This window comes from Oncorhynchus mykiss, chromosome 24 (assembly GCF_013265735.2).
Source record: "Oncorhynchus mykiss isolate Arlee chromosome 24, USDA_OmykA_1.1, whole genome shotgun sequence".
In the NCBI taxonomy this organism is placed as follows: domain Eukaryota; kingdom Metazoa; phylum Chordata; class Actinopteri; order Salmoniformes; family Salmonidae; genus Oncorhynchus; species Oncorhynchus mykiss.
In genome coordinates this window covers 35,804,431-35,811,150 of record NC_048588.1, presented here as the reverse complement: position 1 = coordinate 35,811,150, position 6,720 = coordinate 35,804,431, and positions in this window count along the sequence as shown.

Sequence of the window (6,720 nt, the reverse complement as noted above, 5' to 3'; positions counted from 1 at the left end):
CTCTAAGGCACTGAATCGCAGTGCATGAGGCGTCACTACAGACCCGGGTTCGATCTCAGGCTGTCTCACAACTGGCCCAGCATCGTCTGGGTTAGGGGAGTGTTTGGAGCGGGGAGGGGGGGCTTTACTTGGCTCATCGCGCTCTAGCGTCTCCTTGTGGCGGGCCGGGCGCATGCAGGCTGACTTCGGTCGTCAGTTCAGCGGTGTTTCCTTTGACACATTGGTGCGGCTGGCTTCCGGGTTGTGGTCTAACCGTGGTCTCACTGCTGGGCTGCCTGCTGGGAAGCTGAGGCTTGAGACTGGGGGCTGGGAAGCTGGGAGACTGGGAGGCTGAGGCTGTGGCCTGAGGGCTGAGTGTTTGAGGGCTGAGAGTGATGAGGACTGAGAGTTGGGTGGTGAGGACTGAAGGCTGGCAACCGGGTGATGAGGTCTGGGGAGATGAGGGCTACAGGCTGGAAGGCTGAGGGCTGTGGGCTGGGACACTGAGGGCTGAGGGCTGTGAGGCTGAGGGCTGATTGCTGAGGGCTGTGGGCTGGGACACTGAGGGCTGAGGGCTGTGAGGCTGAGGGCTGATTGCTGAGGGCTGTGGGCTGGGACACTGAGGGCTGAGGGCTGTGAGGCTGAGGGCTGATTGCTGAGGGCTGTGGGCTGGGAGATGAGGACTGGGGACATGAGGGCTGGGAGCAGGAACACTGAGGGCTGAGGAGATGATGGCTGAGGGCTGGTGGACGAGGGCTGGTGGACGAGGGCTGGTGGACGAGGGCTGGGGAGATGAGATGTGGAGGAGGGAAATCTACCAGTTTCTCTTTAAGTGGTACTATTATTCTTCTTCATATAGCTCTCCCTGTATAGCCACCCTCCCCGCTCTCTCCATGTCCTCTTTCTCTGTCTCTCTCTCTCCCTGTATAGCCACCCTCCCCGCTCTCTCCATGTCCTCTTTCTCTGTCTCTCTCTCTCCCTGTATAGCCACCCTCCCCGCTCTTTCCATGTCCTCTTTCTCTGTCTCTCTCTCTCCCTGTATAGCCACCCTCCCCGCTCTCTCCATGTCCTCTTTCTCTGTCTCTCTCTCTCCCTGTATAGCCACCCTCCCCGCTCTCTCCATGTCCTCTTTCTCTGTCTCTCTCTCTCCCTGTATAGCCACCCTCCCCGCTCTCTCCATGTCCTCTTTCTCTGTCTCTCTCTCTCCCTGTATAGCCACCCTCCCCGCTCTCTCCATGTCCTCTTTCTCTGTCTCTCTCTCTCCCTGTATAGCCACCCTCCCTGCTCTCTCCATGTCCTCTTTCTCTGTCTCTCTCTCTCCCTGTATAGCCACCCTCCCCGCTCTCTCCATGTCCTCGTTCTCTGTCTCTCTCTCTCCCTGTATAGCCACCCTCCCCGCTCTCTCCATGTCCTCTTTCTCTGTCTCTCTCTCTCCCTGTATAGCCACCCTCCCAGCTCTCTCCATGTCCTCTTTCTCTGTCTCTCTCTCTCCCTGTATAGCCACCCTCCCCGCTCTCTCCATGTCCTCTTTCTCTGTCTCTCTCTCTCTCTGTATAGCCACCCTCCCAGCTCTCTCCATGTCCTCTTTCTCTGTCTCTCTCTCTCCCTGTATAGCCACCCTCCCAGCTCTCTCCATGTCCTCTCTCTCTGTCTCTCTCTCTCTCTCTCTCTCTCTCTCTCTCTCCATGTCCTCTCTCTCTCTCTCTCTCTCTCCATGTCCTCTCTCTCTCTCTCTCTCTGTCTCTGTCTCACTCTCTCTCTCTCTCTCTCTCTCTCTCTCCATGTCCTCTCTCTCTGTCTCTCTCTCTCTCTCTCTCTCTCTCTCTCTCCATGTCCTCTCTCTCTCTCTCTCTCTCTCTCCATGTCCTCTCTCTCTCTCTCTCTCTCTCTCTGTCTCTGTCTCACTCTCTCTCTCTCTCTCTCTCTCTCTCTCTCTCTCCATGTCCTCTCTCTCTGTCTCTCTCTCTCTCTCTCTCTCTCTCTCTCTCTCTCTCCATGTCCTCTCTCTCTCTCTCTCTCTCTCTCTCTCCATGTCCTCTCTCTCTCTCTCTCTCTGTCTCTGTCTCTGTCTCTCTCTCTCTCCCTGTATATCTACCCTCCCCGCTCTCTCCATGTCCTCTCTCTCTGTCTCTCTCTCTCCCTGGATAGCCACCCTCCCCGCTCTCTCCATGTCCTCTCTCTCTGTCTCTCTCTCTCCCTGTATAGCCACCCTTCCCGCTCTCTCCATGTCCTCTCTCTCTGTCTCTCTCTCTCCCTGTATAGCCACCCTCCCAGCTCTCTCCATGTCCTCTCTCTCTGTCTCTCTCTCTCCCTGTATAGCCACCCTCCCCGCTCTCTCCATGTCCTCTCTCTCTGTCTCTCTCTCTCCCTGTATAGCCACCCTCCCCGCTCTCTCCATGTCCTCTCTCTCTCTACCTGTATATCTACCCTCCCCGCTCTCTCCATGTCCTCTCTCTCTGTCTCTCTCTCTCCCTGTATAGACACCCTCCCCGCTCTCTCCATGTCCTCTCTCTCTGTCTCTCTCTCTCCCTGTATAGCCACCCTCCCAGCTCTCTCCATGTCCTCTCTCTCTCTCCCTGTATAGCCACCCTCCCCGCTCTCGCCATGTCCTCTCTCTCTCTCCCTGTATAGCCACCCTCCCAGCTCTCTCCATGTCCTCTCTCTCTCTCCCTGTATAGCCACCCTCCCGGCTCTCTCCATGTCCTCTCTCTCTCTCCCTGTATAGCCACCCTCCCAGCTCTCTCCATGTCCTCTCTCTCTCTCCCTGTATAGCCACCCTCCCCGCTCTCTCCATGTCCTCTCTCTCTCTCCCTGTATAGCCACCCTCCCAGCTCTCTCCATGTCCTCTCTCTCTCTCCCTGTATAGCCACCCTCCCAGCTCTCTCCATGTCCTCTCTCTCTCTCCCTGTATAGCCACCCTCCCAGCTCTCTCCATGTCCTCTCTCTCTCTCCCTGTATAGCCACCCTCCCAGCTCTCTCCATGTCCTCTCTCTCTCTCCCTGTATAGCCACCCTCCCAGCTCTCTCCATGTCCTCTCTCTCTGTCTCTCTCTCTCCCTGTATAGCCACCCTCCCCGCTCTCTCCATGTCCTCTCTCTCTGTCTCTCTCTCTCCCTGTATAGCCACCCTCCCCGCTCTCTCCATGTCCTCTCTCTCTCTACCTGTATATCTACCCTCCCCGCTCTCTCCATGTCCTCTCTCTCTGTCTCTCTCTCTCGCTGTATAGACACCCTCCCCGCTCTCTCCATGTCCTCTCTCTCTGTCTCTCTCTCTCCCTGTATAGCCACCCTCCCAGCTCTCTCCATGTCCTCTCTCTCTCTCCCTGTATAGCCACCCTCCCCGCTCTCGCCATGTCCTCTCTCTCTCTCCCTGTATAGCCACCCTCCCAGCTCTCTCCATGTCCTCTCTCTCTCTCCCTGTATAGCCACCCTCCCCGCTCTCTCCATGTCCTCTCTCTCTCTCCCTGTATAGCCACCCTCCCAGCTCTCTCCATGTCCTCTCTCTCTCTCCCTGTATAGCCACCCTCCCAGCTCTCTCCATGTCCTCTCTCTCTCTCCCTGTATAGCCACCCTCCCCGCTCTCTCCATGTCCTCTCTCTCTCTCCCTGTATAGCCACCCTCCCAGCTCTCTCCATGTCCTCTCTCTCTCTCCCTGTATAGCCACCCTCCCAGCTCTCTCCATGTCCTCTCTCTCTCTCCCTGTATAGCCACCCTCCCAGCTCTCTCCATGTCCTCTCTCTCTCTCCCTGTATAGCCACCCTCCCAGCTCTCTCCATGTCCTCTCTCTCTCTCCCTGTATAGCCACCCTCCCAGCTCTCTCCATGTCCTCTCTCTCTCTCCCTGTATAGCCACCCTCCCAGCTCTCTCCATGTCCTCTCTCTCTGTCTCTCTCTCTCCCTGTATAGCCACCCTCCCCGCTCTCTCCATGTCCTCTCTCTCTGTCTCTCTCTCTCCCTGTATAGCCACCCTCCCCGCTCTCTCCATGTCCTCTCTCTCTCTACCTGTATATCTACCCTCCCCGCTCTCTCCATGTCCTCTCTCTCTGTCTCTCTCTCTCGCTGTATAGACACCCTCCCCGCTCTCTCCATGTCCTCTCTCTCTGTCTCTCTCTCTCCCTGTATAGCCACCCTCCCAGCTCTCTCCATGTCCTCTCTCTCTCTCCCTGTATAGCCACCCTCCCCGCTCTCGCCATGTCCTCTCTCTCTCTCCCTGTATAGCCACCCTCCCAGCTCTCTCCATGTCCTCTCTCTCTCTCCCTGTATAGCCACCCTCCCCGCTCTCTCCATGTCCTCTCTCTCTCTCCCTGTATAGCCACCCTCCCAGCTCTCTCCATGTCCTCTCTCTCTCTCCCTGTATAGCCACCCTCCCAGCTCTCTCCATGTCCTCTCTCTCTCTCCCTGTATAGCCACCCTCCCAGCTCTCTCCATGTCCTCTCTCTCTCTCCCTGTATAGCCACCCTCCCAGCTCTCTCCATGTCCTCTCTCTCTCTCCCTGTATAGCCACCCTCCCAGCTCTCTCCATGTCCTCTCTCTCTCTCCCTGTATAGCCACCCTCCCAGCTCTCTCCATGTCCTCTCTCTCTCTCCCTGTATAGCCATCCTCCCAGCTCTCTCCATGTCCTCTCTCTCTCTCCCTGTATAGCCACCCTCCCAGCTCTCTCCATGTCCTCTCTCTCTCCCTGTATAGCCACCCTCCCAGCTCTCTCCATGTCCTCTCTCTCTCTCCCTGTATAGCCACCCTCCCAGCTCTCTCCATGTCCTCTCTCTCTTTTCCTGTATAGCCACCCTCCCCGCTCTCTCCATGTCCTCTCTCTCTCTCCCTGTATAGCCACCCTCCCAGCTCTCTCCATGTCCTCTCTCTCTCTCCCTGTATAGCCACCCTCCCAGCTCTCTCCATGTCCTCTCTCTCTCTCCCTGTATAGCCACCCTCCCAGCTCTCTCCATGTCCTCTCTCTCTCTCCCTGCATAGCCACCCTCCCCGCTCTCTCCATGTCCTCTCTCTCTCTCCCTGTATAGCCACCCTCCCAGCTCTCTCCATGTCCTCTCTCTCTCTCCCTGTATAGCCACCCTCCCAGCTCTCTCCATGTCCTCTCTCTCTCTCCCTGTATAGCCACCCTCCCCGCTCTCTCCATGTCCTCTCTCTCTCTCCTTGTATAGCTACCCTCCCAGCTCTCTCCATGTCCTCTCTCTCTCTCCCTGTATAGCCACCCTCCCAGCTCTCTCCATGTCCTCTCTCTCTCTCCCTGTATAGCCACCCTCCCCGCTCTCTCCATGTCCTCTCTCTCTCTCCCTGTATAGCCACCCACCCACCTCTCTCCATGTCCTCTCTCTCTCTCCCTGTATAGCCACCCTCCCACCTCTCTCCATGTCCTCTCTCTCTCTCCCTGTATAGCCACCCTCCCCGCTCTCTCCATGTCCTCTCTCTCTCTCCCTGTATAGCCACCCTCCCCGCTCTCTCCATGTCCTCTCTCTCTCTCCCTGTATAGCCACCCTCCCAGCTCTCTCCATGTCCTCTCTCTCTCTCCCTGTATAGCCACCCTCCCCGCTCTCTCCATGTCCTCTCTCTCTCTCCCTGTATAGCCACCCTCCCCGCTCTCTCCATGTCCTCTCTCTCTCTCCCTGTATAGCCACCCTCCCAGCTCTCTCCATGTCCTCTCTCTCTCTCCCTGTATAGCCACCCTCCCAGCTCTCTCCATGTCCTCTCTCTCTCTCCCTGTATAGCCACCCTCCCAGCTCTCTCCATGTCCTCTCTCTCTCTCCCTGTATAGCCAACCTCCCAGCTCTCTCCATGTCCTCTCTCTCTCTCCCTGTATAGCCACCCTCCCAGCTCTCTCCATGTCCTCTCTCTCTCTCCCTGTATAGCCACCCTCCCAGCTCTCTCCATGTCCTCTCTCTCTCTCCCTGTATAGCCACCCTCCCAGCTCTCTCCATGTCCTCTCTCTCTCTCTGTGTCTCTCTGTGTCTCTCTCTCTCCCTGTATAGCCACCCTCCCAGCTCTCTCCATGTCCTCTCTCTCTCTCCCTGTATAGCCACCCTCCCAGCTCTCTCCATGTCCTCTCTCTCTCTCCCTGTATAGCCACCCTCCCAGCTCTCTCCATGTCCTCTCTCTCTCCCTGTATAGCCACCCTCCCAGCTCTCTCCATGTCCTCTCTCTCTCTCCCTGTATAGCCACCCTCCCAGCTCTCTCCATGTCCTCTCTCTCTTTTCCTGTATAGCCACCCTCCCCGCTCTCTCCATGTCCTCTCTCTCTCTCCCTGTATAGCCACCCTCCCAGCTCTCTCCATGTCCTCTCTCTCTCTCCCTGTATAGCCACCCTCCCAGCTCTCTCCATGTCCTCTCTCTCTCTCCCTGTATAGCCACCCTCCCAGCTCTCTCCATGTCCTCTCTCTCTCTCCCTGCATAGCCACCCTCCCCGCTCTCTCCATGTCCTCTCTCTCTCTCCCTGTATAGCCACCCTCCCAGCTCTCTCCATGTCCTCTCTCTCTCTCCCTGTATAGCCACCCTCCCAGCTCTCTCCATGTCCTCTCTCTCTCTCCCTGTATAGCCACCCTCCCCGCTCTCTCCATGTCCTCTCTCTCTCTCCTTGTATAGCTACCCTCCCAGCTCTCTCCATGTCCTCTCTCTCTCTCCCTGTATAGCCACCCTCCCAGCTCTCTCCATGTCCTCTCTCTCTCTCCCTGTATAGCCACCCTCCACGCTCTCTCCATGTCCTCTCTCTCTCTCCCTGTATAGCCACCCACCCACC